Source organism: Narcine bancroftii, chromosome 2 (genome assembly GCF_036971445.1).
Source record: "Narcine bancroftii isolate sNarBan1 chromosome 2, sNarBan1.hap1, whole genome shotgun sequence".
Taxonomy (NCBI): domain Eukaryota; kingdom Metazoa; phylum Chordata; class Chondrichthyes; order Torpediniformes; family Narcinidae; genus Narcine; species Narcine bancroftii.
In genome coordinates, this window is record NC_091470.1 from 53,412,712 (window position 1) to 53,439,326 (window position 26,615).

General features: G+C 42.1%; 1 long non-coding RNA gene across 2 annotated transcripts in view; it reads left to right on the top strand.

Moving 5' to 3' along the window:
* Nucleotides 1-435: 435 nt before the first annotated feature.
* LOC138752343 (uncharacterized) overlaps nt 436-26,615 on the top strand; it is a 50,112-nt gene continuing 23,932 nt past the window's right edge. The window contains exon 1 of one of the 2 annotated variants that reach the window (XR_011350542.1): nt 436-609. This is a non-coding gene — a long non-coding RNA (uncharacterized lncRNA). Of the gene's footprint in view, nt 610-17,511; nt 17,642-26,615 lie in introns of those variants that run through there. The other variant, XR_011350541.1, reaches the window with a different exon arrangement.

Sequence of the window (26,615 nt, forward strand, 5' to 3'; positions counted from 1 at the left end):
ACCCCCTTTTCTGGGCATGTCTGTTCTGTATGCACAAAGCAAGGCTTCCTTGGATTCCATTCATTTTGAATGAGCTTTGCATGGGAAATCTTATCAAATGCCTTACTGAAATCCATATACACAAAATCAGTGGTTCTCAACCTTTTCTTTTCCTGCCTAATAGCATCATATTTTACACTACCTCACTTAAATGTTTTGCAAAATTGCCTATTCCTGTCCTTCTCCAAACCATGGGAGAGTTGTGATCACTTTCTCTGAAATGTTTGCCCACTGAGAGATCTGACTCTTGTCCTGGTTAATTTCCCAATACTAGTCTATCATTTGCATTGTGAACTTGCACAAATCTGATTGTGACCTTTATTGAGATGCAGTTATATTGTTATCATTATGTTGAGGTCATACAGCATACAAATACATTTCCTTGCAGTAAGTTTTTCCACTGCTTGACACATTCATCCTGGAATTCTGCCTTATAGATTCCCAACACCCAGTAACGATCACCACAAACCCATTGCCTACAACAGGAGATGGTGATAAGTACGCGATGATCAATTTAATGGAAGCAAATAAAATGAAGAGCTACTGCTATCCTCTGCACAATTGAAAAATGTAAGCAAGTTTCAGTGATAGTTTCAGAGTGTGGAAATTCTCATCTGTACATGGGATACTTTTCCTTTCATTTACATTAGTAATATCTGAGGTGGGTGCATGGGTGTGTGATTCAGCCAAAGCAGTGCAATGCTTGCCTAATCTTTATGCAAGCCCTAAAATCAGAACTCTATTTGTTGACCATGATCTTTTGCATCGGTTGAAGAATTGGCCTGCTAGATCAGGTCCTGTCTATCAGCTGGCCATTATGTCTGGTCAGAGTTGGGAGATTCCTTCATTGTGCTGGCTTCAGAAGGTTTCTTCAGATTTTAATCACAAATCAGTGAACCGGTGCAGACTTGAAAGGCCAACATGGCCTGTTTCCGCTCCGTAAATGGTTATATGGTTATATGTGTGTGAGCAATGGTAAACTCATTTTTAATTAAATTTTATCACAAAATTTAGCTACTGCACACCTATAAAACTGTTGGTTTTATATGATCTTGTAATAGCCATGTTTCAAGAGATTCTGCAGCACAATCATTGAGACTTTTTCAATTGCCTGACAAATTAAGCAGAATATATCACATGATATTTCTGAATTCTGTTGTACAATTTAATGTAGTTGAGTTGTCAAGACTCAGGGTAACAAAATATTCCAGCCAGGGAGCCCTTTATCAACAGGATAGCTTATCCTATGCAGCTAATGCTGGACATTCAATTAACAACATTGCATCTTCCATCTTGTCATCTATTAGGTTGACCAACATAATGATGGAATCCTTAAGTCATTTGAAAATACAATTTAGTTATAATGGCAACTGAACACCATCTAAAAATTGGCCCAATGATACCACAGTAGTGGGTTATGTAAAGAAAGATGATGAGTCGGCATACAGGAGGGAGACTGAAAACTTGGCTCATTGTCACCAAAACTAAGGAGCTGATTGTTAACTTCAGGAAGGGAAAGCCAGAGGTGTATAATTCAGTGACTCTGGGGGATCAGAGGTGGAAAGGGTGAGCAAATTTAAGTTTTTGGGAATCACCATGTCAGAGGAACTTTACTGGACCCAACACAATAATGGAATTGTAAAGAAAGCCTATGCTTCCTCAGGAGTTTGCTGAGGTTTGGTATGACATCAGAAACCCTTGGAAATCTCTACTGATGCGGGGTGAAAAGCTTGCTGACCGGCTGCATCACGGTCTGGTATGGGGACATCAATGCCCCTGAGCGTAAAACCCTCCAAAAAGTAGTGGATACAGCCAAGGGCATCACTGACAAAACACTGCCTATTATCGAGAACATCTGCAGGGAATGCTGCTGTCGGAAAGCAGCAGCAATTATCAGGGATCGACACCACCCAGCACACACTCTGTTCTCACTGCTGCCATCAGGAAAGAGGTATAGCTGCCACAAGGCTCACACCACCAGGTTTAGGAACAGCTGCTACCCCTCCACCATTGGACTCCTCAACAACAAACTCAATCAGGGACTAATTTAAGGATTCTTACTTGTGTCTTTTATTGATTTTTAAAAATTCATTCTGTACTGCAGTCATTTTGTTTACATTCATTTTCTGTTTACAGTTCTCTATTTGTTTACATGTTTTAAGGTATGCACAGGTTTTTTTCCACTACCAATTAGTGGTAATTCTGCTTTGCCCGCAGAAAAAAGGAATCTCAGGGTTGCACAGGTTGTCTTCTATGTACTCTGACAAGAAATCTGAAATTTGAAATCTGATTTAGTACTTAAGACACTCTCAAATTCTAGCACTGAAAACCATTAGGTTGTGAAAGGGTTGTCTAGTCTATAGAAGCAATGTTCAAAGAAATGCTTAAAAAATGACATGATTGTATCATGTATCCCCAAAAATAACAATCCCAAATGCCAAGAGTATGCCTTTGAAAGCAATAATCTTTTAAACATTGTGATATTTCAATTCCATTGGGCACTGGAGATGACAATGTTGAAAAATCTGTCTTACCTTTAAACTTCAAATTAGAGTTATTTTCAAGTAATTTAGGCAATGAAATGGAAAAAAAATCATTTTATTTCTTTTTAATGCAATAATTTTATCCATAAACCTGTAACATTAAATTAATAATAAAACTTACAGTAAGAATCCAAATAAAACAGATGGTAATTCATCTACAGTCTGTTTAATTTACCGTACCATGCTGGAACTCAGTATTTCAAGTCTTTATTCCTGGCCTCAATTCAACACACATTAGCTAAGAGGTAACAGGACAGAATGGATTAATACCTTCTACTTAGCTTAAATCTTGCCGTTACTGGGCTGTATTACTCAATGTACATTAATTAGTAGAAAACACCATATTCTGGAAGTCAAGACATTATTCTGAAACATGGCATCTTTCCTCTGAAGCTCCCAATAACATCGGCAGTTAGCTCTGATGCTGACATGGCAATTCTTAAATATCATCACTTCTTAATCATCAAGTTGGGGAATCAAGCAGTTCATTATTCTGAAAAAAATGAATAGTTAAATGCATTATTAATTCATCACTTAAATGAAACCCTCTTCAGCTTGTGAACTTTTGTACAGTGATGAGCTCACAGCATATTAAAGTCAACCTCACCTTTTAAACCTCAGTGCATGTCACTTGCTGGGATAATTAAAGTCGAAAATGACATGTAAGAGCTTCATTTTTTTGTTGTAGTAATGTTGCTAGTACATTACTTTCAAAGTACAGACACCACATTCACACTTACTTGCTTTGTCTTGATAAGTGAGTCAGCTTCTGGAAAAATAACAATTTAAACATCGAGCCAAAAAAGGACAGGATTGTACAAATTCCATAAATACAAAAAATCTATTATCTACAATGGACAGATTGGGATATAGGTTTACAGGGAAATAGAATCTCAGAAATGCCAGTCAACGTTAATGTTATTTTCACAGCCATTCAGATTAAGGGGAAGACTAGTTGCACTTTTAGGAAGTTTTTGATAGGCTACAGAATTGAACTATTAGGGACAGTCCATGACAACTGTTTAAAAATAAAGTCAGGCAGGGTCAGAGTCTGATTATCAACGAGAGAATGTGAGCGGATAAGCTATGGGAAGAGAGAGGCAGGGCCTGTAGTGGTGGGGAGAGGGGGAGGAAGAAGTAGGGGCTAATCACAAGAGAAGGGCTCAGGGCTAAAATGAGAAATGCCTATTACTTTCCATGGATAGTGTATGACCTGCTGAGTTTCTCCAGCAATTTTGTGTGTTTCAGTCTGCCTGCCACCTCTCTGATATGAGGAGTGCAGCAGGATTATGCTTCAGGGTAACTCATTGTGACCGACCTCTTTGCCCATCTGTTTAAACACAGCTGCCCCCACATCTAACCCTTGTCGATTCTGCATGAAGGGGTAGGGTGGGGGTGGGAGCATGTAGAGTGACATCTGTGTGGCCATTGAAGCTAGCCTGGGATGCAAACTTGAATACCAACTTACTCTGTTTTCATGGGAGATAATATTCATTAATTACTCAAACAATTGAACAAGCCATGTTACTTATTTTCTGCATTTGTTGAAATAGGAGAGCCTGGATCAAAAGATCAGTTAATGGTGGTGGTACTTTGACAATTACTGGTAGTTATTCTGTAGTACCAGGTCCACCAGGCCATCTTCTTAGAGGCTGCAGATATTTGTCAACAACTGATGTAACAATCCAACTCTGCCAATGGGTTCCCATTCTGATATGACAAGGAGACTCATTCTCTGCTTGGTCTCTCTGTGCCATAAGCAGAACCAGTTGCCAACTGCATCCCTCTACAGTTTCCCCTCTCCCATCAACCCTTAACCCTCAAGAGCTTCATCCAGGACCCAACCCAAGGTCTCCAGAGTGCCACCCAACACGATGAAATTTTTAAAAAACTCCAAGCAATTTGAACAAATTACTGAGTACAAACCCTTTTCCTATTCATAGACAAAAGCAGACGAGAGCACTAGATAGTCTATTGAAGTATGATTGACTTTCACCAGCCAAATCTAATTTCTGTCATGCTCACACCTCACTTTAAGAACACCAAGGAAATCTTAAACCCAAACTTGTTTTACATTTCCTAAACATTGTATTCCAATACAGCCCATGTCCCCCTGGGGCAAACTGATACCCCAAGTTAAATGCAAAAATCAGCAGATTGGAGCTGACTTCTTGAACTGTTCATATTCTGCCATAATTACTGCCCCATTGTCTATCCACCAATCACTGAAACAAGCTTCTGCAGGTTCAAATCTCCCCCCCCCCCCTCACTCCACCCCGCCTTGTGAATGTCAGTAAGGGCTCCTTTCTCAGATCAGCTAATAAAAACACAGTATCCAATTGGCAAGCTGTTTTACATTTCTAATCACAGTAATTATAACGCCGGGTATAATAAAGATATCATTTTTATCAGGTATAGTAAAATCAATCATTATAAATTCTGGCCTAAGGATTTATTTATGTTCAATTCTGACATGCTTTTTTTTTGTTTATTTCTATACCTCTGAAGGACAACTAATGATAATAATCAGAATTGAAAGTAAATTTGATATCATTCTTTTAATGGTGTACAGTTAATTTATAATTATCATTTAAATAGGAATGCTTCAAAGTGGCATTGATCAGTTATGCTATAGTAACTAAGAGCCGTCAACTTTATCTTCAGCTGCTTACTGTGTGAGAAGATCTCAAATATATTTTATACATGTGGTACACCACTGTTATTCTTGGAATCATTATTCTTCACAGCTTGAAGCACAAGGTGTTCCATAATTTATGAAAAGATCTTTTTGCAGATGGAGAAATTGGCCACTGAGAATCATATTTCTTCAGATAAGCAGGGCCACTTGTACGAGCAAGAAGAAACCATTGCAGCAAATTTCTTATCTTGAAGGAGGGTTGCAGTCTAAAACACTGACCATTCTCTTCCTCCCACTAATGCTGCTTAACCCACTGAGTTCCTTCAGCAGATTGTCTTTTTACTCCAGATTCCAGCATCTGCAGTATCGTGTGCATCCACAGCATCTTTCTGCATTGGCGTCCCTGCACTTTTTAACTACATTCTCCATTTTATTTACTTTCCTCAATAAAGTTTCACAAAATATTTTTCTACAATAAGCAGGTCAGTGACAACTAAACCCGCTCAGATGACAGGTATTAATCTTTTGTTTTGATTTCCAGTATCCGCAGTCTTTTTATTTTTTGTTTTTCATTAACTCTAATGTTTTAGTTGGAAATTCAAGGATAATCCTCAGAACCAGTCCACAGTCACAGCAGGAGAAGGTTAATGAGCAGTTCAAAATTAGTACTTTTATTGCCATTTTCTTTTGGTATTTCTGTTAGCAAGTTATGAAAAACATATCCAGCGTTGGCAGTCAAGGCACTGGATACATGGGTGTGCCTGGTGAACAGTAGACTAAGTCACGAAGTTGAATGTTTGGAAGCAGGTCCAGATTAATGTAGCAGCGAGAGTAGCAAATGCGACTGGCCCTGTAATTTCAAGGGCCTCCGCATTATTGTACAGTGAATTATGAGAAACATTTTGTTTTCATCTGTGTGCAGCAGCTATGAGATACCACACTGATAATCTGTTAATAACCCTGATTAAAGGTGATAATTGGCTAAAATTGCTAACCTTAAATTTAATCAGGGCTATTATCATGGACTATCCCCAGCAGTTCATGCATTGGCTCAATACAGGAGCAATGGCCATCTTGGTTGCCCATAATCCCCCTTGCACCTGAAACTGCTCTGCCAGTGTCAGCGCCAGGGAAAGGCAGAGTGGTTCCAGCTGCATGGGGGATTATGGGTAAAGAAAATGGCTATTGTTCCCCCATGCTGCCAACCTCTGCCATCGTCGCCGTAAGTTTTGTTTTAACAGGGAGAGGTCACATCCCCCAGCCATGTCCCCCGTCCCACTGGACAAGGAGAGGTTGCATCCCCTGGCTGAGAGGTCCTTGCCAACCCCCGCCCCCCCACACCGTCGAGCAGAGGGGAGTAATTTCAATGTAGGTGCTTCGCCCCTCACCGCACTTGCATCAGCCGGCTCAATTTAGGAACGCGCATGTGTCAACCGGGACTATTTAGGGCCCCTTTAAAATATTTGCTACAGGATCTGCAATACCATTAATCCAGCACTGTTTGGAGGTACAAGTTCAAATGTTTCCATGGTATTGAACAACCAGTAATGGAAGGTGTGGATTGTAATGCAAACTGATGAGAGCCAATCAGAAGGGAGATTGACATCCTGCTAGATTTTCTTTTCCAATTATTTTAGTAGGGAAATCATAAATCAATTCATGACAGGCTGCTGAATCCCCATGCTCATTTTATGCTAATTCTCAATGTCAATGCCGTTCTCTTTCTGTCTCACATCCTTTCCCCTTTTATTTTAAGATCAGCACCTCAACCTGTATTCAACAGAGGACACAAACTCCTTGCAGAATCACAGGCATCTACTTTTATCTTCTGGCTTGTGTTTTGTTTGCTTGTTGCTCACGTCCTTTTGATCAATTCTGTCTTAAATCAATGCATGTAACAACCATAGACCAGGAAATATTGTCTCATAGCAGCCCATGATAATCCCCACAAAAGCTCCTTGATCACAAAACGAACCCCCTTTTACCATTACCCCATTGGCAAATACATAACTCCATCTTAATCACTGAACCTTCTTGAGGACACCCAACCTTCCTCAATCTCTGACCCAACCTCAATTACAGAACAAAGTTCAGTGAAATCTACAGCACAGTACAGGCCCTTCAGCCCCCAGTGTCTTGCCAACCTAATAACCTACTCCATACTATTGACTGATTCCCATCACAACTCCAAAATTCCACTCAGAACATATCAGGGCTATTGTTTCCACAGAGTACTATCACATTTATTTCTCTGGAAATGAAGGTGCATCCTTGAGTTCTATTGCCTTGGAGAAGACAAAACTTTCATTTTTACCTCCATGACCTGTTTGTTTGGAATCGTGAAAAGATGCCAACAACCTATAATCTTCTCTTTTCCCATAAAAAGAAAAGAAACCAATTTATAGCACCACTCTTCAAATACAGATGCTCCAGTTTCAATCAGCCCAGTCATTGCCTTTCACACGTGTACAAGCTGATTCTTGTCAAAACCACCACTTGTTTCACCAATGTTTTGTGTTCACATTGAATCCACAATATTCTTAGTTCGAAGGTATAATTTTCATTGAAAAGAAAGATCTTTTTCTTTTAAGCATAACCTTAGATCTAATTGCAAATTTGTTGTCTAAAAATTTATACTTCAAGCACAGTATTGCACCCCACTAACCGGGACGTGACCCAATTCACAAAATGGCCGACGAACATGGCGACCACACAGACCCCACAGGGGCTAATGACCTTTGTCCCAGGTGACTAATCGCACAGTGGGAAACATCAAGCATTAGCAGGAATGTCGCCCAGTCGGAGATCAGCGCTGCCGTGACATCACACCCGACATCTTCAGTGAGGAGAGAATATAAGCAGAGATTCTAGTGCAATAAACCAGTCTCTGACTTTGACTCCTCATGTGTGTGTCTTCTTTTCACACTTCGCGGTAGTGCACACGCTACACTAGTGACCTCGACAGGTCCAATTGGCAGTTGGACCCAAAGATAATGGATCAAGCAGCTCTTTGTGCAGTTTTGTTGAAGCTGCCAACGTTCTGGACATCGCAGCCACACATGTGGCTTGAACAGGCTGAGGCCCAGTTCAACCTTTGACAGATCCAATGACACACGTGAAGAGCTCACTTGACCAGGAGACGGCAGCAAGGGTTGTCAATTTCCTATGGCAGCATCCAGAGCAAGGCAAATATGATGCCCTCAAGGAACTTTTAACCTGCACTTCTGGGCTCTCATGGCGTGAGTGCACTGCTCGATTGCTGCATATGGGCGGTTTGGGGGACAGGGCCCCATCTGCCCTCATGAGTGAAATACTCACCCTTGCTGAGGGACATAGGCCTTGCCTGCTCTTCGTGCAGATTTTCCTGGAGCAGCTGCCCGAAGATATCCAACTCTTGCTCACAGACGAGGACTTCAGCAATCTGAGGAAAGTTGCAACCCAGGTGGACGTGCTCTGGAGAGTGAAGAAAGAAAACGGCGCCTCAGTGGAGCAGGCCGCTAGGCCCTGCACATAGTTAGCAACAAAGCTATAGCAAACAGAGAGGCAGTGGACCCCCCGACACAAAAGTATTGCTATTATCATCAGTGATGGGATGTAGGGGCCACCCAGGAAACCCCTTGGCCAATGGTCAGTGGTTGGCCAAAATGACAGCCTCCTCTCTGGCAGGAAGGCACTTACTTGTGGACACCGGCACCAAAATAAGTGTACTCCCTCTTCGGCCTACGACACCCGGAACAGCAAACTGGGCCCGGTTCTGAAGGCAGTGAACAGTACCACTATGTGAACATTCAGCAACTGTACCATCCCCCTCTGCTTCAACAGCAACTGGCTCACGTGGACATTCACGATTGCAGCGGTGGCGTAACCGCTCCTGGGAGCAGACTTTCTGCGAGCCCACTGCCTGCTGATGGACCTTAAAGGGCGGCAAATTATGCATGTCAGGATTTTTCAAACCGCAGCCCTGGGGGAAGCCAAGTTACCTGACACTTGACTCCATATGCTATCCAACAACATGCTATCTAACTGCATTCTCTTTGATCGTGGTACCACAGTTTACCACTGCCAACGGAAGCACGGGGAAAGGCACCATATCCTCACTGAGGGACCCCCGCACCATGCCAGGGCATGCCATCTCCCCTCCCCCTCCCCCGACAAGCTCAACCTCGCCAAAGGGGAGTTTAAAAAATGGAGGACTTGGGACGAGTGTGCCGATCTGACAGCCCCTGGGCCTCCCCTCTGCACATTGTTCCAAAGGTAGCAGGAGGGTGGAGGGCATGTGGTGACTATCACCACCTCAATGAGGCCACCACACTCAATAGGTACCCCATGTCCCACATCCAAGACTTTACTGCTAACTTACAAGGGGCACAGGTGTTTTTGAAAGTCGATCTCTTCAGGGACCATCCTGATGACATCCTTAAAACCATTATCATCTCCCCTTTTGGATTCTTTGAATTCCTGAGAATACCTTTTGGACTTGAGAACACAGCCCACACCTTCCAGAGGCTGATCGATGCGGTGGGTTGGGATCTCCCATTTGTGTTCATCTATTTGGACAATAGTTTCATTGCCAGCTGCAACACCAGGGAGCATGCGACCCACCTGAAGCAACTGTGCACCGGGCTGTAGGAATTCGGACTACCTATAAACCCTGTTAAGTGCCAGTTCAGGTTGGAAACGATCGACATCCTGGGGCACAACTCCTGCCTGAGAAGGTAGAGGCCGTTCATGGTTTTGCCAAGCTCCGTACAGTGAAGGGGTTATAAGAATTTGCTGGTATGATTAACTTTCATCATCAATTCATACTGGCAGTGGCTTGCATCATGTGCCCCCTTTTCACATTCATGGCAGAGAAGGGTAAAGACATTACCTGAGACAATGAGGCCTCGGAGGCATGCCAGAAGGCCAAGGACACTTTGATCACTGCCACCCTTCTGGTACACACAGGCCAGAGGTGCCAACCACCCTCACAGTAGACACCTCCAGCACTGTAATAGGGGGTGCACTGGAACAATTCATTGATGGGCAATGGCAGTCCCTGGCCTTCTTCAGAAAGCACCTGCAACCACCCGAACTCAAATACAGCACTTCTGATTGAAGTTATCGGCTTTGTACCTGGCTGTCAGGCACTTCCGGAATTTTCTGGAAGGCAGACAATTCAAGGTCTTCATGGACCATAAACCATTGACCTTTGCCTTCCACAAAGTGTCTGACCAGTGGTCGGCCAGGCAGCAGTGACATCTCTCATACGTGTCTGAGTTCACATCCAACGCATCACAGGTAAGATCAGCATGGTGGTCGACGCACTCTCTCACCCTGCAATCGAGTCCATCCCAGCCCTGTCCCACGCTACCCAAAGCACAGCAGGAAGACCCAGAGATCCCAGCATATGAGATAGCAGTTTCCGGCCTCAGGCTGGAAGATGTCACCATCGGCCTTAGTAACCAGATGCTCCTCTTCAACGTCACCACCAGCAAACCCCACCCCATCATGCCAGCAGCAAGGAGGGAGCAGGTCTTTGATGCAGTGCACAACCTGGCGCACCCAGCCATCAGGACTTCTGTTAAAATGGTGGCATGGTCTCTGGAAACAGGTCAGTCAGTGGGCCAAGACCTGCACTCTCTGCCAGATGTCCAAAGTGCAGGCACAAGTCAAGGCCCCTCCCCCCCCAGACTTTCGAGCCAGCGAGAAGTAGGTTCAGCCACGTCCATATTGACATTGTAGGGCCACTGCTGGTCTCCCATGGGGCGAGATATCTCCTTACTATGATTGACCACTTCACAAGGTGGCCGAAGGCAGTCCCGCTGGCCGTTACAACCACTGAGACCTGCATCAGAGTAGCATTGATTAATGCCTGCGTGTCGAGGTTTAGAGTCCCAGAGCATACGACTTCTGATAGAGGAATACAGTTCACTTCATGGCTCTGAACAGCACTGGCCAAGTTGCTGGGAACCCAGCTTTACCATACCACAGCTTACCCACCCTCAGGTCAAAGGGTTGGTGGAGTGGTTCCACAGGATCCTAAAGGTGGCTCTGATTGCTTGACTCAATGGGCCAAACTGGATGGACGAGATACCCTGGGTCCTCCTGGGGATCTACACTGTGCCGAAAGAGGACTTCAATCCCTCAGCAACCGAGATGCTATATGGTACACCATTGGTAATAACAGGGAAGTTCTTGGCCACCGCCAAAGACCCAGAGGACCCCACAGCCTTATTGACTAAGCTGACGAAAAAAACTGGGTTCTCTAGAACCTCCATAACCTCCGCCGCACAGCCAGGCCAAAACCTACATCCCCAAAGACTTAGAGACCTGTGAGTATGTTTTTGTTTGGGTGGGTGGTGGTGGGGGAATGACACCAAACACCTCTGCGACTGCTGTATGAGGGGCTGTATAAAGTAATTAGGCACAATGGGCTAACATGTCTGCTGGATATCGGCAGTAAGGAAGAGACTTTCATTATCGACTGCCTCAAACCAGAAGCTAAATGGTCTCCATGCAGACCCCACATCACAAAGGTAGGTCACTGAAAGCAGCATCATGTAACAGCCCGCTAACCGGGGTGAGACCCGGTACACAAAATGGCCGATGAATGTGGCGACTGCGCAGACCCCATGGGGACCCACGACCTTTGTCCCAGGTGACCACCTGCACAACGAGAAACAGTGAGTAATGGTGGGAAAGCCACCCAGTAGGAGATCGGCGCTGCCGTGAAGTCACTCCCGACATCAGCAGCAGGGAGAGAATATAAGCAGAAATATCAGTGTAATAAATCAGTTTCCGACTTTGACTCCTCGTGCATGTGTCTTCTTTCCACACTTTGCGGTAGCATGCATGCTACAACATTATAAATAATGCCACAGTCAATGTTCAACGTGGAAACCCAGTCTCCAATGGCAATTGATATCCCTCATCTCTCTAACTGAATTAAATACAAGGCTGATAATTTTTGCAACAAAGGAAATATAGATATAGAAAAGTAATACTGTATGAATTTAAATGAGATCAGCTGTAATGTTGAATGATGTAACTATGAGGCAATCAATAGTTTATTTGTTTTTCTATCTTTCTGTCTTTCTATAGGAGAGCAGCACTTGTCAGAAGTTTAGGGAAGTAAAGTGAATTGTGTCCAAGATAGGAATTAACTATTTTCTTTACTCCTTCAAAAAATGTTGAAGACACTGCCAAGGCCAACATGAAACATTCATTCTCAACCCTACAGACATTTAGTGTAATGCAAGTGGGATGTCAAATAGTTATAATGATATTAACAAATGAGATGAATGCTTAACTGCATTTTTCTTGGCTGGATGATTTAATAGGGAGGCATCCATGCTGAAGCATGAGGGACTTATGCTCTGCAACTGATCAGGGAAACTGAGAAATAGAGTAATTCAAGTCTGGCCCATCTTGTACAATGATTAGTGCTCTTCTGCAAGAAGTCCAGCAAGGCACGCTTTTGTAGCTCCTCATGATCTTGGACAGAGCAGTTCCAATACTCCACTGTGATCCAACCAGCTAGTATGCTTTCAGTAGTGCAGAGACAACCCAACTTTCTTAACCTTGGAAGAAAGTTGAGGCATTGCTGCACTTTCTTGACTATCACATCAACGTGTTTGTCGGCTGCACCATTTCATCGGATGCAAGGATCGACAACGAGATAGACAACAGACTCACCAAGGCAAATAGCGCCTTTGGAAGACTACACAAAAGAGTCTGAAAAAACAACCAACTGAAAAACCTCACAAAGATTAGCGTATACAGAGCCGTTGTCATACCCACACTCCTGTTCGGCTCCGAATCATGGGTCCTCTACCAGCATCACCTACGGCTCCTAGAACGCTTCTACCAGCGTTGTCTCCGCTCCATCCTCAACATTCATTAGAGCGACTTCATCACCAACATCGAAGTATTCGAAATGGCAGAGGCCAACAGCATCGAATCCTCGCTGCTGAAGATCCAACTGCGCTGGGTAGGTCACGTCTCCAGAATGGAGGACCATTGCCTTCCCAAGATTGTGTTATATGGCGAGCTCTCCACTGGCCACCGAGTCAGAGGTGCACCAAAGAAGAGGTACAAGGACTGCTTAAAGAAATCTTTTGGTGCCTGCCACATTGACCACCGCCAGTGGGCTGATATTGCCTCAAACCGTGCATCTTGGCGCCTCACAGTTCGGCGGGCAGCAACCTCCTTTGAAGAAGACCGCAGAGCCCACCTCACTGACAAAAGACAAAGGAGGAAAAACCGTTGCAACCGTGTCTGCCTGTCCCGCATCGGACTTGTCAGCTACAAACGAGCCTGCAGCTGACGTGGACATTACCCCTCCATTAATATTCGTCCGCGAAGCCAAGCCAAAGAAAAGAAAGTCACTGGAATTGATTAGTTCCAAAAACTTTGGAACTCTCTCTATCTCTAGCACCATTAATGTAGGTAGAGAAGTGGGGTCTATTTCCCCCCCCCCCCACCATTCTTGAAGTCTATGATCAGTAAATTTGTCTTCTGTACAATGAAAGGTTGTTATCTTGGTACCAGTCTACTAATCTCTTAATCTCCCTCCTGTATTCCATTTGGCCTATTCATGTTGTGCCATCAGTAAACGTCAAGATTCAACAGTCTTTAGCAACACATTTGAGGGCGTAGAGGGAGCAGAGGAGCACCAGTGTTGAGCATGATTGTAGAGATCCTGCTACCCATTTTCAGTTGCAAGGCAGGTGCTGATCCCAAAGTTTGGGGTAGGTTTGTTAGGTGCTAAAGTCTTCAATTTCTACGGGAAGCAGAAAACAATTTAGCTGATGTGGACCAGGGAAACCTGACCCAGAAGAGAGAATAAAATGTATTCGCTTCTGAGGTTCAGTTACCACTCCTTCAGCTCTTGTAAATAACTCCAGGGCCAACCTGGAGGCAAACTCATTCTTTGCCATGATCTCCATGGCAACCAGTCAGACTACAGTTCTTACCCTACTCCAAGCCTGGAATTATGTCTGTACAGTTTACAGGTTCGAAAGAAGACATCCTCAGCAAAAATCATGCATTTTATACATTCCTCTTCTGATAATCAGGTTGAACATCTGTTTTCTGGGAGTTCTTCTGCCCCTGCTCCACTGCTCACTTATAGAAGCTTGCATGACCTTTGCTCATTTTCCCAGCCATTCTGTGTTGCAAGGAAAATGGTGAATAATGTGCCCAATGCCTGGGACCGCTGATGATCAGCGGTGCCTGAACGTAGCAGAATCTTTCAATAGTTAACACACCACTGAAACTCTTAAGTTGTAAACTTACACAAGCCTTTGAGAATGCCAAATATTTCTGGAATCTCAACAAGAAGTAATTAACCTGCTGAAAGCAGATAACCCCTTTAAAGAGTGCTGATGGGTAGTCCTCCCTGCTTCTTGGCAAGCACTCAGCTATACAGATTCAACAGATAGTGTTGGAGCAATGAACTCCAATAGAGCAGTGTTGAAGTCAAATGAAGGTTTTGCATTGATTATTGTCACATTCTGCTGACTGAATCGTCTCAGTGGGTGTTAACTCTGCACAGAATATTGCCCTCATAAATATAACATTGAATGCTTGCCCGCTGCCTATACAATGTTGGCACACTGGCTGTTTTCTTTAGCTACCTCATCAAAGAGAATTCTCTTTAAAAGCCATTTATCAGGGACAAAGCACTTTCATCTCCTACCTGATGCTTTGCCTGAAGCTCTTCATTTGCTCATGAGAATGTTTTTTGTAATGTGAATATAAAGATCACTTAGTGATAGAAAAATAATCAATGTACTGAGTACTTTTCTGAGAATATACTCAGCATTCTTAATGCAGTTTCATTTTAATATTATTCTTAGAGTTGCTTGCTCAACACCATTCAAAATAACAGCTTCAGAGGTCAATGGCACAACATATGTTATGAATATACCCACCATTTTTATCACCAATGTGCCCATGGCAAAGTAACAATATCCAGGCTTTTGCTATTTTACTGACATTTGAACTGTGAGATTGCTGAAGCCATTGCCTGCGCTTGGCAGAGGCCACGAGGGATTGAAGTCTCTGGAGAGCAGTGGAGCAGTGCAGGGAATTGGAAATGAAAACATAACCCATTGAGAAGAAGCAGCAGAGGAGATGATCCTACTGATGGTTAACCACAACAGTGGACCAGCAAGGGACTTGGCGGCTGAGGGACCCACACAGGCTGCAGGAGACTTGAGATTGACTCATGGGAGCTAGGTATCAGAGCCAGAATTTGAGAGAGTGCTGAGGGAAAGAAGGGCTCTCGAAGGATCATGGGCACCGAAGGCCTCCTGATCATGTCAGAGGATCGTATCTGGAGCTGATGATACTGCGGGAGCGCTGGAGGCAAATTCACGGACACACAGTGACTCTGAAGGGACTCACTTATGCTTCTCTTTCTCTCGTTCTGTGAGGGATGCTGGGTGACACTAATGGTGATTGCCTTACGGCAAGCAGAAGGTAATTTTGTGTAATTTTTCTGTACCATTATGAGACAATAAAGGAATCTTGAATCTTGAGTGACTGAATTAAACCCTCTGAGATTCTATTTTGTGTGTATGAGAGAGATTGAGAGAGAGAGTGAGGTTTGGTTGTGTGTTTGCATGTTTTTGTACTTGTACAATAGGATCTTAAACATGAAAGTTGAAACTGATAATATAATTTTTATCTTTCAAAAGTGGCTGAACATTATAATGTTAAAGTTCATTGTAAAAGTTATACTGAAGTTAGTAATTAAATGAAGTTTTAATTCCCTATTTCCTTTCCCTTCCTGGTTGATACTGAGATTATTCTTAGGTAGCCATAGAAATCCCAGCCAAAAGATATCAATTGAAATTTATGGCCGATGTGTATACAATGAGAACAGTGGTTCTCAACTTTTTCTTTCCACTTGCTTTGAGTAATCCCTATGCCATCAGTGCTCTGAGAGTAGTAAGGGAATGCTTAAGGTGGTACATGAGTGCGGCGAGAAGGTTGAAAATCACCCTCTTGACAATTTTTACTGAAATATTTTGCTTGAGAAAAATTGTCATTGCCCATTCGGTTTGGAGTTATGAAACCTTGAACAATTAGGGACGATTAAAAAAGTGGTTTTCAAACTTTTTCTTTCCACCCACATACCCACCTTAAGCAATCCCTTACTAATCACAGAGCACCGATGGCATAGGGATTACTTAAAGTGGTATGAGAGTGGAAAGAAAAAAGTTTTGAACCACTGCTCTACAATGACCTTCCATATTGTATATCCATTACATGCAAACTGATTGGAGTGGGTGTGGATGGGAAAAGGCCAAAGCATGCTATGCCTACAGATTGGTTAAAATATGCCATAAGCTGTCAAAACAAGCTTTCAGTGCTTTTCCAACAAAATAATGCCAGTTTTTCACCTGAACATGCAGACCAAAACCTTTCAATCAATGCACAAGAAAGAATAATCCAATTGCACTCTTTATAATATCATATGAAAATAGCATTTATGCAACCAATAAGGCACAAGGTGAACTATGTAGTTATGTGACACTCTTACTTATTAGTATTTTCATGTATTATACATTAATAAAAGAAATTTCATTTCTACTTTCTGTTGGGAAATTAACTGGACTTGGAAATGTTGCCAATTGGAATAAGTTTCAACTCTTGCTATTCTGTGCTTGCACAGCAGACTGACAGATTCAAATAAATAAATCCCTAAGAAATCTGCTTTTGGTTTTATATTTATTATCTCACACAAGTCCAAAAAGGAGTTAAATCCATTCGAGCTTGTTTCCCTTGATATTCATACTGTAATTAACTGAAAACTTTAACTTGCATACTGGCTGCTCAAATAAATTACAACAGCTGTTTATTGTTACTTCAAATATGGGGCATTTTGCAGAGGCAAGGGTCAAAACATATATTTTAATATGATAGAATGATACATATTATATGGAATAGGATAGTATACTGCATTGCATGAACAGAATACATGAATACATTGGAAATGGTGATTTATGGAAAACAAAACCCTTCAAAGACAGGCATCATTATTATATCGCTTGGTTCTACACTACTGTGTATTTTCCAAGTCGCTGCTTGTCCTATGTTAATACATACTTCAAATTTCAACAAGTTAAAATGTCAATTCTATTTGAGATAATTCAGTTGAGTGTACTCCTGAGGAAAAAAAACACTTCCTTCATAGTGCAAACAAAATGACCTAACAATCACATTAATTCATGCAATGACCTAACAAGTTATTGCTGATGTTTACTTGTATGGTTGTTGGTTTCAAGTCTGTAAAGCTGAAATAATGAAAACTAATAGAGTTTGCTTCAGCTCTCAGAAGATTCTCTTTACAGATGCTGACTGACCTTCTGTCTATCTGAGCTTTTGCCATACATTCATCAATACTGGGTGGAAAATCTCATCAGCAAAGGTATTATCCACTAACTCAAGTTAAAGTATTTAGCTTTCAAAGAGTAATGTTGAAAGTAGTAGGCTCTGATGACTCCATTCACTCTGAAAGACTTTAGTCAACTATTTTTGACAAATGGTGAGATTTTCCTTTCATTGCTCATGCAAATGTTGTGAACACTTCCAAATCAAAATTGGTGCTTGAATTAGAGAAAGATATGTTTCGTGCACAAAATCAGTGAACCGATGCGGACTCGAAAGGCCAACATGGCCTGTTTCCGCTCCGTAAATGGTTATATGGTTATATGGTTATATAAAAACTGGACATCTATCAATGCAGAAAGTAACCCAATAAAATACGTTGATACAGATTCAATTGTTTGAAAATGCAAGCAGCAGTCATCATAAGAACATAAGGAATAGGAGCAGGAGTAGGCCATTAGGCCTGTCAAGCCTGATCTGACATTTACTTAGATCATGGCTGATCTGTTGATCGGCTCATCTCCAGCTAACTGCCATTTTCCCATATCCATTAATTCCCCTATTATGCAAAAATCCATACAATCTTTTCTTAAGTATGTTTACCAAGGTAGCTCCCACTGCTTCCAAGGGCAGAGAATTCCATAGATTCACCAAAATTCAGATTTATTGTCAGAGTACATACATAACATCATATACAACCCTGAGATTCATTATTCTGATGGCGAGGTAGGATTACTATTTACTGGTAATGCAAAAAAAACTGTACATAATGTACACGTAAACAAATAAAGAAATGTAAACAGATTTTATATTGTAAACACACTGACTTCCAATACAGAGAGAATAAAAAAAATCAATAAAGTGCAAAAGTGAGAGTCCTTAAATGACTCCCTGATTGAGTTTGTTGTTGAGGAGTCTGATGGTGGAGGGGAAGCAGCTGTTTGTGAGCCTGGAGGTGTGGGTCTTGTGGCACCTCCTTCCTGATGGTAGCAGCAAGAACAGAGCATGTGCTGGGTTGTGTGCTTGCCGATGGCAAGGTTTTGCTCAGATGTTCTCGAAGTTGGGGAGGGTTTGCCTGTGATGTATTGGGCTGTGTCTACTACCTTTTCACGGGCTTAATGTTCAAGGGTATTGATGCTCCCTTACCAGACCGTGATGCAGCCAGTCAGCACACTTTCTACTACACATCTGTAGAAATTGCAATGGTTTTTGATGTCATACAAAACCTATACAAACTTCTGCAAATCACTCACTGGGGGAAAAAAAAACACTTCCTCCTATCTCTGCCCTAAATCTACAACCCTGAATCTTGAGGCTATGCCCTATACTTCTCATCTCACCTTTCAATGGAAAAAATACTTTCCTAACTCTATCGATGTCTTTCACAATTTTATTCATTTATATAATATCCCCTCCCATTCTTCTGAATTCCAGCGAGTACAGTCCCAGGCGATTCAATCTCTCCTCATAGACTAACCCTCTCATCTCTGGAATCAATCTAATGAACTTCCTCTGCACTGCCTCCAAGGTCAGTATTCTCTTCCTGAAGTAAGGAGATCACAACTGCATGCAGTACTCCAAATACAATCTCTCCAGGACCCTGTAGAGTGGTGGTCAAACTGCAGCTTGCTAGCCACATGCGGTCTTAGACAATTATTGTGCAGTTTGGGGAAAATATGTTGGCTGGAGGAGATATCAGCACTCCTGAAGCCACCCTAGGACACTTCAAATCCCTGCAGGTAGACCAAGGGGTCCTGGGATGGAGTCAGGGTTGCATGACAAGGAGAAAGAAGAGGAAGTGGCCACAGAAGGAATTTTCAGGTGGAGGAGCGGAGTGAGCAGACCCACCGGAGTCATGTTCTCTTCGCTTGGGCTGGGCCACACCACAGCAGAGCACTGCCAACATGGGATGTGTGGTAGGAGGGTCAGGTAAAGCTAAGGGTCCTCTGCAGGGAGTAGCCACAGGGGTCAGGAAGCTAGGGCTGGGCCAGTAGAGCTCCAATGCGGCATGGCTTGCCCCAGAGATGGAGGTGTCTGTCCAGGCACTGGCAGGTGGGAAGCAAGATGATGGAGAGGCTGGTGGAAATCCCCATTAAAGACCTCATCCAGGCCTCAAGCCTAGGACAGACCTGGAGCTGGCATTAGCAGTGAAGATTCTTTCAATGGCCTCGGGCAAGCACTGCCCCCTCCGGAAGGAGAGTCAACACCAAGCAGCGCAGAGGTTAGACCACTCCATACCCCACCCTCTATTCCCAGCAGCTGCTCCCGTCATCCCACCGGTGATGGGGAAGAGAGGAGTGGAATATGGGAATGGGAAAGTAGCAGAGCTATAGGTGCCCTGGCCTTGCCCTGGCCACTGGAGGCAGCTTTGTTTTGGGTCACTTTCCCACATCGTCCATTCAGCTGTAAACGCTACAATGGTGCAGGTATCTACAGAGACTAGTGGCAGCAGCATTCCCGAAGAGAACACATCAGCAACAGGAGCAGGAGTTGACAATCTAGCCCATTAAGCCTGCTCCTGCATTCAGTGAGATCACAGCTGATCTGGCCATGGACCCAGCTCTGCCCTTCCCCCATAACTCTTAATTCCCCTATGATGCAAAAATCTACCTTATTTTGTATCTTAAATATTTTTAACGAGGCAGCCTCTAAGTGCTTCCTTTGGCAGAGATTTCCACAGAAAATCACTCAGGAGTTTTTGGGTGGGTGGGTGGGTGTGTACTTTTTGATTATTGAATCAAATACAAATGTTTAAAAACTACATTCATGAATGTTATTATGTACATGAATTTCTTAATATTTAGATAAAATATTTTGTAACAAAATATACAGGTAGGAGTAAAAAGGTGCATGTAATATTTTTTCATGTCTTGCAATTCTCAAACATCTGGTTTATTGTATGTGCCTCTTACATTAAGCAAATCTGGCTGCCCCTGTCATAAGCTAACCTTCTCATCTCTGGAATCAATCTAGTGAATCTCCTATGCCTTGCCTCCAAGGCCAGTATATCCTTCCTCAAGTAAGGAGGCAAGAACTTCACGCAGTACCCCAAATACAGCCTCACTAGTACCCTGTACAGTTTCACCATAACCTCTCTGCTCCTAAACTCAATCCCTCCAGCAATAAAAGCCAACCTTCCATTTGCCTTCCTGACAGCCTACTGCACCTGCAAACTAACTTTTGCGATTCATGCACCAACACTCCCAAGCCCTTCTGCACAGCAGCATGCTGTAATTACTTGCTTGTTTAAGTAATAATCAGATCTTCCAAAGATCTAACTTCACATTTCCCAACATTGCATTCCATTTTCAAGACCCTTGCTCACTCATTTAACCTATCTATATCACTTTCAGATTCTCCGCATCCTCTGCACAATTAACTTTTCCACGCAATTTAGTGTTATCAGCAAACTTAGAGGCACTGCACAGATTCCCCTCTTCCACCAAAGACCCCTGTGGGCCCAGCAAAGACCCAACCCCTATGGCACCACTGACTGCCAAGTAGAAAAACAGCCCTGTCTCCAAACTCTCTGCTTTCTATTAGTTAACCAATCCTCTATCCATGCTAATACATCATTTCCAACTCTATGCATCCTCATCTAATGGACAAGCCTTGTATGTGGCACCTTATTAAACGTTTTCTGGAAATCCAAGTAAATAACATCCATCTGTTCCCCTCTGTGATAATACAGATTCTATCAACAATGTATATGTACATATGTACAGATGGTAGTGTAGGATGACTGAGATTGGCTGAGAATGTAGCCACACCTACTGGCAGGTCTTAAAGGATTGCTCCTAGCCAGACCAGATCATTCTGGACTGGTCAACCTACTTGTGATATGTTCCAGTCTTTTAGTTAATAAAAGCCTTGGTTTGGATCAACAAGTCTTTGGTTCTTTCGACGCGCACTACACCCTCTATCTACTGCACTTAATATATCATCAAAGAATTCCAGTAAGTTTGTTAAACAAGACCTGCTCTGCTGAATCCATGGTGTATCTGCCTGATATTCATTCCAAGTGCCTCCCTATTTCTTCTTTAATGATGGCTTCAAGCATTTTCCCAACCACAGATATTAAACTAATTGGCCTATAGTTACCTGCCTTTTACCTACATCTTTTTTGAATAGTGGTGTGATATTCACCCTCTTCCAATCTGCCAGGTCCTGGCCAGAGATCAGAGAATTTTGGTAAATTATCACCAAACATTAACTATAACCTGGCAATTCTTTTAGTACCCTGGGATGCATTCTGTCAGGACCAGGGCTCTTAACTATCTTTAGGCCCACAAGTTTGTTCAGCACCCCTTCTTTCATGTATCCACGTATCTAGGTCCTCACTTCCCATCACCTGCATAACCTCTGTCTTTGACATGTCCTCCACTGTGAAGGCTGACACAAAATAGTCATTTCACACCTCTGCCATTTCTTCAATTCCTCCTTCTCATCCTCCAAGGGATCTACGTTCACTTTATTCGCCCTTTTCTGCTTTATGTAACTATAAAAACTTTCACTGTCTATTTCTATATTTTCTGCCAATCTTCTTTCTAATCTACATTCTGTTTCTTTATTGTCTGCATTGTGGTTCCTTCTTGCTTTTTAAAGTTTCCCCAATCTTCTAGTTTCCCACTTCTCTTGGCAACTTTGTACACACGGGCTTTTATGCTTTCCTTTATTTCCTTAATTATCTAAGTGTGGCTGTTCCACACCCTTCCACCTGCCCCACCCCCACCCCAACTCCCTTACCATCCTTGCTTTTTAAGTGGAATATACTTTTGTTAAACAATGTGAAAAATTGATTTGAAAGTCTTCCACTGTTTCTGAACCGTACCATCAAATAGTCTGTGTTCCCAGCCAACTCCTCCCTCATCCCCTTGTAATTTCCCTTGTTTAGGCATAATACACTGGTTTTAGACCGAACTATTGCACCCTTCATTTGAATGTGGAACTCAGTCATTCATGATCACTCTTTCCAAGAGGATCCCTGATTACAAGATCACTAATTTTACTAACCTCATTGCACAGGACCAGATCCAAGATAGCATAAACATAACCATACACCTTGCCCTAAAGATCTCAGAATTTAGAGATGAAGTATTTATCAATCAAATGCATTTACAAATTATACATTCATAATTGTTTTCTGAGATCCAGAGGAAACTGTAAGATACTTTGAAAATGATATTGCACTCAAGATATTGCAAAAGACTGGATAATATTCTTGCTGATTAAGTTGATGATTTTATGCTGCAAAAAATCAATAAAACTTCAGTATTCATGAAGAGATCTATCATTTTATCAATTCTAAGTAGCATATCCATATTTCGCTTGGAAATGTCAACTGTTTCAATTTCATCAGCTTAGAAATGTCATGACTTAATATTTGAAGGTGGGAATATCATTACTGGCTCGGAGGAACATTATTAGCCAAGGAATATGAATGAGATCCTTAGAGCAATTAATAATAAGTTTCAGTATTATCATTATCATTAATTCTAAATATTATTTTATTTATTGAGATGAGTACAGGCTATTTTCAAACTTGGTACCAATAGATTATTTTTCTTCAGTCTTTTAAATTTGGACATTGTTTGGACTGCTTTGTTCGAGAATGAGTGAGTCAGACACCAGACTGAGTCGAAATCATGGTTCTTTATTACCAGATTGTAACACTTGCAGCTAACAGTGTTAGTTGGAGAAGGCGCATTCTCCCGATATCAGGAAGTGGTGTTTTTTTTATACCTCAGGACACGCACTTAGTAAATTATCATACCATTACATTGTCCAATGAATAAGCTGTTGCTACCCTTCTCTGTTAGTCTGCTGCACATCATCTTGTTATTGCCACACTTATCTTGAGCATACAAGGTCACACCTGCATCCTGTTACTCCTTAGTACTGGGTGACTCCTTCTCTGGTCCCAACTCATGATGTTTTTACCTTACAACATGCAGCATGGTAACAGGCCATTTCTACTCACGAGCCAATACTGCCTAATTTGCACCCAATTAACTACATCCCCAGTAGGTTTTTAAAGTGGGGGAGGAGCCCCTGGGGAAATCCCACGCAGACACAGGGAGAACGTACAAAATCCTACGGACAGCTTGGGATTCGAACCCTGGTCCTGATCGCTGGCACTTAAAGGCATTGAGCTAACTGCTATGCCAACCGTGCCACCATCTCATAGTTGTGTGTCGTTTGTGTGTTGTACTTTGAAGATCAAGATTAAAGATTCAATTTTTTGTTATGTAATAAAAACAGTGTCATACTATGGAAAATTGTCTTTTGTCTGATGCAAGGTAGACAAATTCGCCATGGCAGAAATTGCCTGAAACTGGCTGTCTCTGTACCTGGTACCGATACCTGGTATCCATTCAGCCAGTTCAGATTTCAGATTTATTGTCAGAGTACATACATGACATCACATACAACCCTGAGATTCCTTTTGTCATGCGGGCGTGGAAGAATTGCCACTAATTGGTAGTGCATAAACATGTAAACACTCAAAGAACTGTAAACAGATAATGAATGTAAACAAACTGACTGTGAAACACAAGGAAAGCAAAGAAAAATTAATAAGATGTACAAGTAAGAGACTTTAATTGAGTCTCAGATCGACTTTGTCATTGAGGATTCTGATGGTAGAGGGGTTCAGCTGTTCCTGAACCTGGTGGTGCAAGTCTTTCAAGGTTATCTCCAACAGTGTGCACTCAGAGTGTTCATGGATTCACCTCCAGCCACACAGAGCCCAATCCAAACCATTGGCAACCCGAGCTCCAGATCCAAACCTCTGATACGATTAGCAACCTCTCACATCCCGGTTCCGATACCTGGAACTCATTCAGCTTGTTCTGAGTCAGTCTCCAGCAGTCTGCAGCCTGCTGTGTGCCCGTTGAATGCAGTCTCCAGCAGCCCACAGCTTGTGTGGGTTCCTTGCCTCGAGTCACCAACAGCCCGCCACCTGCATGGGTCCTTCAGACTCAGAGCCCTTCATCGATTCACTGCCATGGTCACTGTCCCATGGGTTTTTTCCATAGCAGTTCCAGTAGTGCTTCCAGTTTTGCGATACTTATCAATGGAAATTAACTATTGAGGTACATAGGCATGGAGTGTGACTTAAGTCATAGAGGACTATACAATATAATAATTCAGAGAGCTTATCCCACTTGAAGAGTCTTTAAAGTTTTGACACAAGATTTCCTCAAACTACCACATTGCATCAGAGAAGCTAGAAATTTCCATAATGATTTATAGGAATTTGATCAATGATCAACATAGATTTAAAGTATATATGATAGGATTCTGTGTAATTTCTGACAAATACCAAGACATTGGTCTCATTATCAGCAGTAGGCCTTCAGTATAATTCATTTATTTAATGTCAATGTAAAAATGGTGTCTGCTAAATTTGTATTGTGTGCCCTCAAAAGAAATAAAATTTGCAAGCCACACCTGTTATTATGACAGTCCTAAACTAAATGCCTTCATGTTTAATGATGAGCTGGTGCCGTTGTTTGTTAGTCACAGTTTCATCCAGCCAGTAGAAAGAAGTTGACCCCGATGATCTTAAATGAATATTCATAACCCTCGCTGGAATGTGGCAGATGCCATCACTCTGCTGAGACGCTGAAGTGGTCCAGCAGTCAGACACCCTCCCATTTGATTGGATGGAAAACAATGGAGAGCAATGTCATTATCATGTGCCTCTACCTGCCCTTAATCTCCTGAAAAATTGGCAGGGGCAGGCAGAAAGCCAAGGCTATTCTGTCTGATGAGCTTACATAGTGTTTTAAAACTGATGTCAATGTGAAACTGCATTATCACCTTCAACTAATTGAAAGCACTGACTGAAAACATGATCAATGATCTCACAACCAGCATCAGAATCTTAAATGAATGTCTTTGTACTCAAAAGTCTCATCTAATTTATCCTTCGAGTCTTTCATTAAAAAAAATGATGAATAGTAATATTAATCAGATAGGCATACCTCTTAAACCATGCATATAATGAAAGAGGAATCATTCCTATGAGTGGTCTGTTGATTGCAATAAGTAGAAATAAAATAGAAATATTAAACATAATTTCACACATTTCATTTCAGAAATCATTCATGATGCCAAATAAAAACTGTGATATGACCACTAAGACCATCATTGCCTTCACAAATCCACATTATATTATTTTTCAGCCTGTATAACCATCTATATTCTGGCCACAGAATACTGTTTCATATTTTATAATTCCATTTTCAGTGAAGGATGCAAAGAATTACATTGTTTCTATTGGATTCTAGATTTTTGTAGTATCTCAACTTCACCTTCTGTCAAATGGTTACCAGGGTCATATTCCCAATAATAAACTGTGTGGAATCAGTTACAATTTTTAAATCTTATTTGAATCAATAGACTACCAAAATGTTAATATAGTACTGTACTAGGATACAGAAGTTGGGAATATATAGTGTTGCAAATTTACAAAACACTGGTTAGAACACACTTGGAGTATACTGGTCACCACACTTTAAGAAGTATATAATTACACTGGAGAGAATGCAGAGGAGATTCACCATTATGTTACCTGGATTGGAGGTAACATAGGGAGAGAGATTAGATAGACTGGTCTTATTTTTCCTGGTGTGAAGATGACTGAGGGATAGACTCATGGAAGATTATTAGATTATGAGAAGTATAGATATGGTAGATAGTCAAAAAAGTTAGGATACTGTTGGGGAAATGTTCTTTCAGGAGATAGTGGCAACAGCTGGGTCAGTGGCATTATGACTGACTTTGACACTCTGCAACGAAGGATGAAGTCAGTCAGAGCAGTTCAATTGGGAAATCCACGGTGAGGGGCACAGAATTATATCATTTTAGCTACAAGTGAGACTCAAGGATGGTGTGTTGCCTCCCTGGTGTTAAGGTCAATTATATCACTGTATGAGCATAGGACATTCTGAAAGGGGAGGGAGAGATGCCAGAGGCTGTGGTCAATATTGGTACGAATAACATTGGCA